Below are 13,599 nucleotides of genomic sequence, written 5' to 3' on the forward strand. Positions count from 1 at the left end.
CCTTAGCTGAGAATTCTTTGGTTAGCTCTGCACCCCATTTTGTGATAGGTTTATTTGATTCTCTGGACTCTAGCTTCATGAGTTCTTTGTATATACTGGATATTAGCCCTCTATTGGATATAGGATTGTTAAAGGTCTGTTCTCAATCTGTTGGTTGCTGTTTTGTCCTAATGTGAGTGTCCTTTGCCTTACAGAAGCTTTGCAATTTTATGAGGTTCCATTTGTTGATTGTTGATCTTAGAGCATAAGTCATTGGTATTCTGTTTAAGAAATTTTCCCCAGTGCCCATTTGTTTGAGACTCTTCCCCACTTTTTTAAAATTAGTTTGAATGTATCTGGTTTTAAGTGGAGGTCCTTGATCCACTTGGACTTAAGCTTTGTATAGGGCAATAAGAATGGGTTGACTTGCATTCTTCTACAAGCTGATCCCAGTTGAACTAACACCATTTGTTGAAAATGCTATCATTTTTCCACTGGATAGTTTTATCTCCTTGTCAAGGATCAGGGGACCATAAGTGTGTGGGTTCATTTCTGGGTTTTTGATTCCATTCCATTCATCTACCTGCCTGTCTCTGTACCAATACCATACAGCTTTCATCACTATTGCTTGGTAATACAGCTGCAGGTCAAGAATGGTTCTTCCCCAGAAGTTCTTTTATTGTTGAGGATAGTTTTTGATATCCTGTGGGTTTTTTTTATTCCGAATTAAATTGCAAATTGCTTTTTCTAAGTCTATAAAGAGTTGAGTTGGAATTTTGATGGGGGTTGCAATGAATCTTAGATTGCTTTTGGGAAAATGACCATTTTTACTATATTAACCCTGCTAATTCATGAGCATTTGAGATCTTTTCATCTTCTGAGATCTTCTTCAATTTATTTCTTCAGAGACTAGAAGTTCTTATCATACAGATCTTTCACTTGCTTGGTTAAAGTCACACCAAGGTATTTTATATTATTTGGGACTATTGTGAAGGGTATCATTTTCCTAGTTTCTTTCTCAGCCTGTTTATCCTTTGAGTAGAGGAAGGCTACTGATTTGTTTGAGATAATTTTATACCCAGCCACTTTGCTGAAGTTGTTTATCAGGCTTAGTAGTTCTCTGGTGGAACTTTTGGGGTTACTTAAATATATTATTATTTCATCTGCAAATAGTGATATTTTGATTTCTTGCTTTCCAATTTGTATCCCTCTGACGTCCTTTTGTTGTCTGACTGCTCTGGCTAGGATTTTCTGTACTGTATGGAATAAGTAGGAAGAGAGTGTGCAGCCTTGTTTAGTCCGTGATAGTAGTGGGATTGCTTTGGGTTTCTCTCCATTTAGTTTGATGTTGGCTACTGGTTTGCTGTATATTGCTTTTTATGTTTAGGTATGAGTCTTGAGTTCCTGATATTTCCAAGTCTTTTAACATGAAGGGGTGTTGAATTTTGTCAAATGCTTTCTCGGCATCGAATGCAATGATCATGTGGTTTTTTTAATCTCAGAATTTGTTTACATAACAGATTACACGATGGATTTCCATATATTGAAACATCCCTACATGCCTGGTATGAAGCCTATTTGATCACAATGGATGATTGTTTTGTTATGTTCTTGGATTCAGTTTGTGAGACTTTTATTATTTTTTGTCCATTTTCATAGGGAAATTAGTCTGTAGCTCTCTTTCTTTGGTTCTTTGTGTGGTTTATGTATAAGTGTAATTGTGGCTTCATAGAAGGAATTGGGTATTTTAGTAAGCTTTTATAGTACAATCTGATGATTTTTTTAATTTTTGATATTATTTGATAATAGAATAGCTACTCCAGCTTGTTTCTTTGGACCATTTGCTTGGAAAATTGTTTTCTAGCCTCTTATTCTAAGGTAGTGTCTGCTTTTGTCCCTGGTGGTTTCCTGTATGCAGCAAAATGCTGGGTCTTCTTTATTTATCCAGTCTGTTAATCTATTTCTTTTTATTGGGGAATTGAGTCCATTTAGTCTCTTATCATTGATGTTAAGAGATATTAAGGAATAGTGATTGTTGTTTTCTTTTATTTTTATTGTTAGAAGTGGAATTATATTTTTGTGGTTCTCTTGTTTTGGCTTGTTGCAAGGAGATTACTCCCTTGCTTTTTGTAAGGTGTAGTTTCCCTCCTCATGTTGGAGTTTTCCATCTATAAGAGTTTGTAGAGCTGGATTTGTGGAAAGATATTGTGTAAATTTTGTTTTGTCATGGAATCTTTGTTTCTCCATTCACATTAATTATTAATTAAGAGTTTTGCTGGATATAGTAGCCTGGGCTGGCATTTGTGTTCTATTAGTGTCTGTATGACATCTGCCCAGGGTCTTCTGGCTTTCATAGTCTCTGCTGAGAAGTCTGGTGTAATTCTGATAGGCCTGCCTTTATATGTTACTTGACATTTTCCCCTTACTGCTTTTAATATTCTTTTTTCTGTTTTGTTTTGTGTGTTTGGCATTTTGACTACTATATGATGGGAGGAAATTCCTCTCTGGTCCAATGTTTTTGGAGTTCTGTAAACTTCTGGTATGATTATGGACATCTCTTTCTTTAGGTTAGGGAAGTTTTCTCTATAATTTTTTTGAAGATGTTTACTGGCCCTTCAAGTTCGGAGTCTTTGCTCCCTTCTATATCTATCATGCTTAGGTTTGATCTTCTCATTGTGTCCTGGATTTACTATATGTTTCTAGGTTAGGAGCTTTTTGCCTTTTTACATTTTCTTTGAAGGTTATGTCAATGTTTTCTATGGTATCTTCTGCCCCTGAGATTCTCTCTTCCATCTCTTGTGTTCTGTTGATGCTTGCATCTATAACTACTGATCTCTTTCCTAGGTTTTCTATCTCCAGGGTTGTCTCCCTTTGTGATTTCTTTATTGTTTCTATTTCCATTTTTAAATCCTGGATGGTTTTGTTTAATTCCTTCACCTGCTCATTGTGTGTTTCTATAATTCTTTAAGGCCTTCTACTTGTTTACCTTTGTTGTCCTGTATTTCTTTTATGTCCTTATTAAACTCCTGTATCATCATGAGATGTGATTTTTAAATCAGAATCTTGCTTTTCCAGTTTGTGTAGATTTCCAGTATTTGCTTTTTTGGGAGATCTGGGCTCTGATGGTGCCAAGCAGTCTTGGTTTCTGTCGCTTATGTTCCTGCAATGCCTCTTGCCATCAGGTTGTCTCTGGTTTTAGCTTGTCTTGCTGTCTCTGACAGTGGTTTGAATCTCCTGTGTGTCAACACTCCTGTAGACCTGTTTTCTTTCAGCCGGATCTGGATACAGAATGCTGTGGGACAAGGTCAGCTCTGGGAGCAGGCAGAAACTGGAAGGGTCCTGCCTCTAACTGCTCCTAGGTTTGTGTGTCTTGAGGGCTCTAGGCAGCTTGCTAGGAGCAGAAGATTTGGTCTCACCTCTACTTTCAGGTGTGTCAGTGCTGCTGGTGGCTGCTTTCCGCTCTGGGCACAGCTGAAGCTATTGTCTTAAATGGGCTGCTAAGGAATAGGAATGTCAACAACTTGCAGTTCCCAAGGGGCAGACCTTGCAGTGCTAAAATTGATAAGGTGTAAAATCTAGATCACACTGTTACAGGTACTTATAGCTCTTGTCCCAGTGAACAGAATTGATAGTTTCCCTTAGGAATCTTAAGAAATGTCTAAGTAAAGGAACAAAACCCTACCTAGGTCTTATACATTTATACCTTAAAGTGGCTTATTCCCACATCATAAACTGTTCATATATAAAAGAAAATTTATTCCCATTTTAAAGTCCTGTCTCTTAAGTATTTGTTGTGCTAAAATCCTTGTTTTTCCTCTGGCTACAGGCTTTCAGCAGATGCTGGGATCATTTCCCCTACTCTGTAATCTGCATCAGAGCCTGAAGCAAATACCTTCTCATTCATTAAAATGAGTTACATACAAATCTACTTATTCTTCCTCACTTTTACGTTAACACATGTTATGATATGGAGGTTCTAAGAAGAACTGCCTTGTGTGCTCATATGCTTGAATGCTTGGTCTACAGTTGGTACAACTGTTTTCTTTAGGAGGTGTGGCCTTGTTAGAGATGGAGGTGTCTTACTTAGGTGTGGGCTTTGAGGTTATCATTGTGATCAGGAAAACTCACCCTCTAAGACTGTACAGAGAGTCCTCAATTAAATATTTTCTTTTATAAATTGTCTTAGTCATGGTGTCTTAGCTATAAAAAAGTAAGTAAACACCATAGTGTTTACTTACTCATAACCGAAAGCTCCTTTCTTTGGCATGTGGCCTCCAGTTTATCATCAAGGGAAACCAAGCCAGGACTTCAGAGCAGGAACTTTATGCAAATACTACAGAAGAAGTTTGTTCACACAGCTGCCATTTTTATAAAACCTAAGACAACTTGCCCAGGGATGTAACCAGAGAGCTTTTGTTTTTTTCAACTGTAATACCCAATTCCCAGATGATCATAGTTTGTGTCATGTTAACAAAACAAGAGAAAACAAAAGACTAGCTGGCACAATTTGATGTACTAACATTTTAAGCTTGAATTATATCAAGGATTATAAATAACATTCTACTGGGTCTGTATCACTCATTAAAAAATAGAAACAAATTATTAGTTAAGTCCTCTCACTAAATATTCCTCATTGTCTACTTTTGCCTCTCTCCTTATGGTATTTTGTTACAGATATCAATAATCTCAGAGGCCCTTTTCAGGTTCAACATTGGGTCCTTCCACCCATTTCTCTGTCATTACTCCTTAGAATTTAAATTACCTCATGAGAAGGTAGGGTATCTGGGCTACAGTGCTATCCATAAAGTAAGGCTACTTCCTCATGGTTAAAACAACAGAATATTGATTCTAGCTCTGGATTTGTGTAGATATCCAATACTCTAAGATACCAAATACCTCACATACTCTATCTCCTCCTTTTAAAAATTAATCCAGGGTGCCTTTTCTTTTATCTTCTTTCTGTCTTTTTAATTTGTATTAATAGCCACATGTCTGGCAACACTTCCTAGGATGTTCTGGGCCTTCTTACTCTTTCTCTGAACATGGATCCCCACTCTGTGCACCCGCTTCTTGATTTCTATTCTCTATATTACTGTCTTCTTCCCCGCTTCAGGCAACTGCCAGGATTGACAGCTTTCCTGTCTTGCCATATGCCCCTTAAACTCTAAGAAAGTTGTCCTAGATTTTGAGTTTGATTTTAAAATCATTTCATTAATAAAACTAAGGAAGAAAAATGAAAGTTTGATTTCCTTATTATAATTTCTGTTGATTTCTCTCTGTCATCCATCTATGCCCTGCCCCGCCTCCTCTCTCTCTCTCTCTCTCTCTCTCTCTCTCTCTCTCTCTCTCTCTCTGTGTGTGTGTGTGTGTGTGTGTGTGTGTATGTGTGTGTGTGTGTGTATTTCTGTCTGACTCACTTTCTCTCTTTCTGGGAGCCTTTCCATCCCCCATTAATTTTTGCCAATTAAAAGAGTTCTCATATTCTTCTTATATATACACATTTTTATGGAGGTAAACACTAGTATGTTTTGCTAATTTTGATCAAAGCATTAGATTTTTTCTGTCCATTATAGCTTCTTTGGTATTATTATCTTTTTTCTTAGGACTCTCTCAGCATATCTCCCAAGCTAGTGATAATCCCTTCCCAACTCCTGTTAGCATGCCCTCAATTTATTAGCACTTTTCTTTTCATTTGGACACAGGATGTAAGTTTTCTGCCTCCTGTTTCCAGAAATCTCAGCAGCTATCTCTAACAAAGTATACAACATGGAAAGCCTGCTCATTAAATAGAGATCTAAGTCTGGCCACCATCCTTTCCTAATAGTACTAAGCCTCTGCTTCAGTAGGAAGCCTTCAAATTTTGTAATAATTGATCTAATTTGATACCTCACAGTAGTTGTCACCGCAGACCTAATGTCAGAGACATTTTCATTGCAATGAGAGCAGAACATGCAATTTTTTTGCAACCAGAACCATGATTCTAATGAATGAAATTTGAGAAGGACCTTGAAATTGGGTTTGAATTTTTTATTTCAAAAATATTTGTTTGACCTCTCATTTAAGAAGGCAGAGAAACAATGGTCTCTTAACAATTTTTCAGATGGCCTTTTCTGTCTTGGTGTTTGAATAGGAAACTGCAACTCCCTGGAGCTACAATCAAAGAAACCTGTGCAAGAAAAGCAGTGTAGCCCCAGGCAGATAATGCCTGAGCCATTATCTCTATAAAGAATATAAACAGAACTTCCAGAAATAACATAAAATGAGACTTCATGAACTATTCATCACATCTGATTTAATGGAACCATTTTAACTGGCACTTAACATGTTTTAATAACACCTATCACAGCCACTTTAACAGAAACTGCTGAATGAATAATGACCCATGAATTTTGGTTTCTTTTAATGGATACTTCATATCCATTCTTTGATTGGAAAAAGTAAAATGTCTTATAGTTATTTGATAATAGCAGAACAGTCATGCCCATGTTTGTAATCAAGATCGATTGTGGCTCCAGTGATAAAAGCGAATGTTACAAGGAATGAATCTCCAGTAGAAGCACTAACTAGCAATGTGTTGGCCAGCAGGGAAGAAGCAGATGGGCATGTGCCCTGACTGATTCAAAAGGTGAGCAAAATACAAGCTAAAAACATGATGAGTGAATATTCTCCTGTACACGAAATTCACTCAAAGATGCGGACTGCCCATGTCCTTCATGCAGTAGTGTTTTGAAGCTATCTTCTTGTCCAGCTGTCAATCAGGGTTAGCTTCCACCCTATTCTGTCTATCCGGTGCCTCCTTCTGCCTAGAGTCATAACATAAATCTGCTCCCCCAAGAACTGGAGGGTCTTGAGTCATGTGTGTACTGTACAGACTTCCATTCAGGAGTGCTCTGGGCTCCTACTCTCACTTTTACGGGAGTTCATGCTGCACAATTTCTTATTCAATTTTGAGACACAGTGAACCTGGACATTGTGTCACGGGCATTCCCATGCCCCCTCTCTAGGAACAAAGCCTCTTGGCATAATCTTGGATCCATGAGTCTTTATAATAGCCCCTGGGTGAAGGAGAGAATTTGTACAATCTTTCTTTGCAAAACTTCCAGGTACTTCTTCACCTTGCAAAGACAATTACTACCACATGTTGATGTTGTAAAGAACTCCCTGCCCTGATTCTCTTTCCTCTCAAATATTTATACATGATGGTGACTGACTTCTTTTTCAACCTCTCATTTTCATTAAGAAGTAAAGGTGATAGATAAGTGATTTCAAAAGGAAAGCTTCTTTCAGCCTCACAGTGACTGAACCTCATAGCAACCATTTATATCCTGTCTACCAACAATGGCTTTACCAGCATACATGTCTGGTTTATATTGAAGATATGATTATTACAATACATGATATCTCTTAATTTTTTTCTATTTTCTACAGGGTTTAATATTCTCTTGAGGGTTACAGATGAGCAAAGGGAGGGGAGAAATGCTGGAATCAGCCATGGATATTCAAGAGTAGGTAAGCACAGCAGTCACCTGTGGAACTTCATGAGCATTGGAGCATTGCTATGAGCTAATAGGAATCAGGAAGTGAGGTTGTAGCAAGTGCTTCAGGTAGTTCTGGTACAGTGGGTTATAAAGCCTACATCTGAGAGCCTCTACTGAACACAGGATTAGTTTTCAAAATGGTGATTGTGTTACCTACTTCTTTTCTAATTTACTTTAGTAATTATTATGTTGCAATTAAAAGTAAGCTTCCAGTAAAGAATAACTGTTATTTGCAAAAGTTTTCAAAGGAAAGCGTATACATTGCTTTGATAGCATATTTTTTTGCAGTATAAGAGAATGGGTGAATCATCAGTGTCTTTGTACTTATCATTATTTTCTGCTACTCATTTTCCTCTTTCTACTCGCTTTCAGTTGGCTTTTACCATGGTTGTCTTTCTTCTCCACAGTACAGTCAGGAACCACATCAACCCTCGCTTGTGTCCTCAAGTGCATCTACTTCAAGAGGTCATTTGTCTTCTTCTCCTCTAACCACCTCTCTGATGGCAGTTTTCACCCAGGTTCAGATGTGTAACTGCACTACATGAAGATATTTTCTTACCACTTACAAATTTTGCTTAATACTTATTAATGTTAAATGCATTTAAAATGTAGTTGAGATCTCATCTAGTGTTTCTGTGTTGATGTTTGGTCTTTAGCTGTGCTAAATACTGGTTGTTCCCAGAGACCATAGGTAGACCCAGGTGACACAGCTATGTGACCTTGTCCCCCAAGTTATCCCTGATTTCTGAATAAAGATGCTGACAGCCAATAGCTGGGGAGATGAGCTATAGGTAGTATTTAGAATTCCCAGACTTGGGGTATGAGACAAATAATGAGGAGGAGAAGAAAAACATCATGCCTTAGGAGTTAAAAAAGCATTGCCACAAGGCTGGCCAATTGGATTCAAGAGCATCCCAAAAGAAACCTAGTAAGTAATAACTTGGGGTTATCAACAAGAAATAAATTTCAATAGCATAGAGGACAGATATCTGCCCAGCTTTCATGTTGATTAAGGTTTGTTGTAAATATTAAAACTTGTGTGTCTTCTATCTGGGAACTAAATGATCAAAGTTGGGTAGGGGCCCCTGTTGAGATTTAACAATTCTACAACAGTTCTTCTTTAAAGACATATGTTCATATGTCTTTTTGTATAACATCAGTTCACTTGAGTACTCATATTACCCAAAAGTTAAATATTATTAATTTTTAAATTGTAAGTGCTTATATGCAGTCTATGAAGAGAAAGAAATTTATTTTATCTCAATGTTATTTTACTGGATATTGGACAAATTATTTGAGTGGAATTGTTTATTTTCCATACTCTCTATTTTCATCAGTATCAAATAGTTTTTCAGGAGGTAATATTAAAAGCTCTTGGGTTCCTGGGAACAATTTTATTAACTGAAGGAGTCATCACTAAAAATTAGATGAGTTGAAGTTGATGTCTTAGAAAGCTTAATAAAATTCTCTGGAGAATTTAAAAGTCCAACACTATGGAGAATAGATTATATAAACTGGATAGAAATACCATTTCACGTATTTCAGTGGAACAGTCATATTTTCTTAGAAAGTATTCTGAATTACAGATGGCAGAGTGAATATTGAAGTCAAACAGCACTCTGTTAGCTCCACTGATGTTGGGCCAGATTATTATACCTCAAGGCAGCCAGTAAATCTGTCCAATGCCTTTAGTATGTTCACGTCAGGCCTTAAACAAGAGTCTAGCCTCTTAGCAGGACATATCCATGTTGCTCACAAGTGCTTTGGGAGTATTGGTCAAAAAAGGTTATAAATTGGTTTTGTAGAATTTGGGTTTCATTGTATGTTTTCTCAAAACTATAATGGGATGTGAATATTTATGAGTTTGACTGAAAGTCTAGACTACAATCCAGGGATTTTCAATTAATGAAGTACACGTTAGGAGTGAAACACAAGCAAAGGACACCTTTTATCCCCTGTGGTAAGAATGTCACACAAATGCACGTATGCTAATAAAGTACCTTCAAAAAGTGTTGACCGAAATTTAACCTAGAAAAGAAAAGTTAGAGCTAGTGATTTTATTGATAGTGCTGATTGAAAAGTTCCCAAAGGAAAACTAATCAAAAGGAGTATGACTGGGTATGTATATTGGATCACACTGGTGAAATTCTAGGTCTTGGGGGATTGGGCTAGGTTTGGGATTAGCATACTGAGTTCCAGGCCAGGTGGGAAACTCTTGAACTTTATCTCAAACAAACAAACAAACAAACAAACAAACAAAGCAGTTTTTACCTATCAAGGGTTTCTAGCTAAAGAGTAGTAGATTCAGGCTTACAATATTCAGTGTTTGTTTTCTTTCTTGGAATATTATCTTTTCTTGCTTCATAATTTACAGTCATTTTATTGAGACATTGAGGCTTCATTCAGACTGACCTAATTGTTAAATTTGTGTAGTATATGAACTGTGAGAATTATTTAATAATTTTAATTTTGGAAGGATAACAGACGGCTCAATTTGAAATCAGAGGTACACTATGCATCCTGAGTGGAGCACTGTGCTCTGTTAGTCCGTATGTCCGTGTTTAGTTCAGAGTCATCTGTCTAGGAAGCTTGGTTTGACTCAGTCATCCGGACCCCCTGAGACAGGTCTATAAACAACTTATGTGCCACTGCCAAGCTTCTCTTTGTTTAGTTTTCTGAGATATCATCCTACTTCTTACTAATAAGGAATGTGTTCAGATTGAATATGATGCCACTCATAAATGAATTAAGTAAAACTGTCAGTAGGCTCATGTTCATCACAAGCTTTTATTGCTTAAATTTGTGTTCTCAGTTTCTTCACATTCGAACAAAGAAACCATGTAATCCACTGCTCTCTCTACAGCACTTAGAATGGCACCTGTAGCCCATGTAAACTTTGTGAGTATTTAGTAACTTCACAGATAGTTTTCATTTTTGGAAGTCAAGCTTACATTTTTATATTACTGCACGATTAACTGTGTAGCCTAGAATACCAGCTTGAATCTGGATACTGGATGCTGTAGGGAAATTATTTCTCTCAGTTTAAACTTCTCCTCCATTGAAGAAAAGGCAGAGAATAGCCTGGGCTTCCAAGGATTGTTTATGAAGAGCTTTGCAAAATAGCTGGTGCAGAATAAATCCTCAGCAAGGTTTAGCTACTAATAACATTTAGGGTAAATTATTTTACAGTGATGGTTCTCATCTGTCACATGCTGAGTTCTCATTATTTAGTTTAGTTCTCAGCGTATACCATTAGCTTCAAAATTTCTCGATAGCTTTCTCCTCCCTCACCCAGTTCCTTCAAGTACAAAGAGCCACTCACACAAAGCAATTTATAAATCAACCAGCTTCTTTGGAAATATTAATCAAAATGAATTGGATATAAATCTTCGAGAAATCAAGACAAGTTAGTATTAAGTGGTAAAATGTAGAGATATAATTCATCTTAACAAATACTTATTAAGGTCCAACTAGATGCTCATGAGTATGCTAGAAAAAGAAGAAATAATTATATTTATTGATTGCCTACTCTAAACTCCCTTGTTCTGGACACATACATCTTCCCATTTAAATATGCATAATTATACCACAGAGTAGGTGTTACTGTTTTCTGACAGTCCCAAGTTAGTCAACCTCACTGGTAGTCAGCGTAAAATGATTTTAAGAATGAAAGGAGAGTTTTTAAAGAAATTGGCTGACCTGCATGTAATAATTGCAAATGATTGCCAACTTTTAACTCTTTCTTGGGCTTTCTACTAAAATAAAAGACTAATATCAAATTAGATTAGTAAGTGCTGCTCTGGTTGAAATAGAAGTTTTGCATGAAGGTGCTTGATTCTGCAAGAGCACCTCCTTATTCCCCTTTGTACTGACTCTTTTGAGAATTTAGTTTTAATTTCAGCTCCAGTTTACAGATTTGGAGGGAGTCCTAGAGAGGTAAAGTAGGGGTTGCCCTCCTTACTCATTAAATATAGTATTTGGGGTGTTAGGTGTTTTTATCAATGAATTTTAAGTCTCTTCTATGTGTAAGGTTTATTTTCATGCCAGAATGGAATCATGCTATGCAAAGTTTCTTGACTGAGGCAGAACTACAATTAATATGCTGTTCATGGGCACGCTTATTTAAACAAAGGAATGCATTTAAAATTAATTTATTAATCTTCTAAGATACTCTGTTAATTCATTTGTTAATAAATCACCTGACCTAGGGACAACATTTGCACATCCTTTGCAGGCTCAATGAGATGATAAGACGTGGCAGGGGTTACATACAGAAGTCTTCTACCAGTGACAAATTCTTCATAAGACTGAGTGACAATAAGATGTGTGGAAGAAGATAGTAAAAAAAAAAAAGCAATTCATATGTCATTTGTCCGTGATTTTTACATGTATGGAAAGGAAAGAGAACAAAATAACCCTTTGAGACTCGATCGGATTGGATTACATTGTGTGTGCATGCATGCGTCTGTATCATCAAATACACATGTACACATAGTTTCTTCTCTATACACTTGATATCACATGGTTTACATGCTTCTGTATGTTTATGGCTTGGTGTGATATTGAGTGTGTCTCCTAAAAAGACCTAGCAGTAATATCATTACAGCAACAATGAAGGTTTTTAACTTTCCAGTTTCAGTTTCTAAGCTCATGTTGTTCACTCAGGGTACAGAGGGCTCTGAATAAATGAAGAGTTTTAGGCTTGGTGCAAATATAAGGCTGGAACAAAACTGTCAAAATGTTTGGAAATGTTGCAAAAATATTGAGGCCATGTCAGAACAACAAACGATTATGAAGGCTCCCCACCTGGCTATGCCTTGGGGACACAAGAATGCATTATGACTTGTTGGATATAATATAGATGCTCAAGTCTACAGTTGTAGGAATTAGAAACCGAGAAAGTATCACCTAACAGGAGAGTGTTACTTAACAAACATAAAAAAGCACTGGAGTAGAAAAAAACGTCCTTTGGCAATCATAATTGCTTTAGGGAAAAACATCAATAGAGGTAATTCTTCTAAGTAGAATTTCAAGAAAAATAAGGTTCCCTATAGCATCAAACTATTTCCGTGAATCAGTGGTAAATATCCTCACTTACTAGGAAATAGGAAAATTCAATTAAATATAATTACTGACCACTCACATGCATTAGCGCTACAGTGGAGAACCACAGGAAACACCACTTTTAAAAACTGCCAGATGTCAGCATTGCTAGAGGTGGGACAGAGACACATAATGTATCTGTGTCTGCTAAATAGGAGGCCCTGAGAACATTCTGTCTGAAGGAGCTCCCCTCTAGCTATGTTAGAAGACAAGTTATCCTCTTTTCAATGCTCACCTAGACACTTTAAAAAAATACATAAAAAAGTTAGTAAAAATTTACTTTCTTGGTTTTTGATATCAGTTTTTCTGGTAATGGAAAGTGGAACTATAGCAATAGCCTCCCTGCCAAAAAAAAATTTCCATGACCTATTTTGTATTCTCCTCCACATTGGCCACATTCTAGCAATTTTGCAGGCTGCTGAGTGTACTATTCATGGGAATTCACCTCTCCTTCCTACATACTACTGATATTATTTAGGTTGGAAATATAGTACTCTGTCAGTACATTAGTGTAGTTAGAATTATTTAAATAATGCAAATAGCTTGCTTTCTGTGAACCTATTACTATTACATGCTAAAGAAGTGCACAGAAAATACATCAAAACATATGAAGCCTAGACAATGTGCAAATGAACCTATCCTACATGTGAACTTGGATGGTGTTGATCCCTAAAACAGAAATACTTCTCCAGAAAGCCTCTGCATAGCACTAGTTATTTAAGTATCCAAGGCTTAGGAGTGTGTGTCATGCGGTAAATATTGAGTAAAAGCATGTGGAATAGGTGAATATATTAAGAGTAGCTCTGGGAAGTGCTTAATATTGAGAAATGCCACATATTTGTGTACTCGCTCACCCTCTAGGCCCAGAAAGTTCTCTGTATTAAGAGATTTAACACACACTGCTCTCTGAGAGCAGGAGAAGCATCCATTAATTAGTTCTCCAGAGTAAAGCTGAGAAACCTGAAGTAAAGACATCATT

The 13,599-nt window shown here is 36.8% G+C and overlaps 1 long non-coding RNA gene across 12 annotated transcripts in view; it reads left to right on the forward strand.

Moving 5' to 3' along the window:
• The window catches only part of LOC120098847 (uncharacterized), a 230,891-nt gene that overhangs the window by 131,387 nt on the left and 85,905 nt on the right, over positions 1-13,599 (forward strand). For 4 of the 12 annotated variants that reach the window (XR_015645303.1, XR_015645318.1, XR_015645304.1 and 1 more), the window contains 2 exons: positions 7,408-7,488; positions 7,925-9,527. The exons of 1 other annotated variant lie outside the window; for it this stretch is intronic. This is a non-coding gene — a long non-coding RNA (uncharacterized LOC120098847). Of the gene's footprint in view, positions 1-6,109; positions 6,605-7,407; positions 7,489-7,924; positions 9,528-13,599 lie in introns of those variants that run through there. 7 more of the 12 variants (XR_015645316.1, XR_015645312.1, XR_015645307.1 and 4 more) reach the window with 4 other exon arrangements.

Source organism: Rattus norvegicus, chromosome 20 (assembly GCF_021556685.1).
Source record: "Rattus norvegicus strain SHRSP/BbbUtx chromosome 20, alternate assembly SHRSP_T2T, whole genome shotgun sequence".
NCBI classification, from domain to species: Eukaryota; Metazoa; Chordata; class Mammalia; order Rodentia; family Muridae; genus Rattus; species Rattus norvegicus.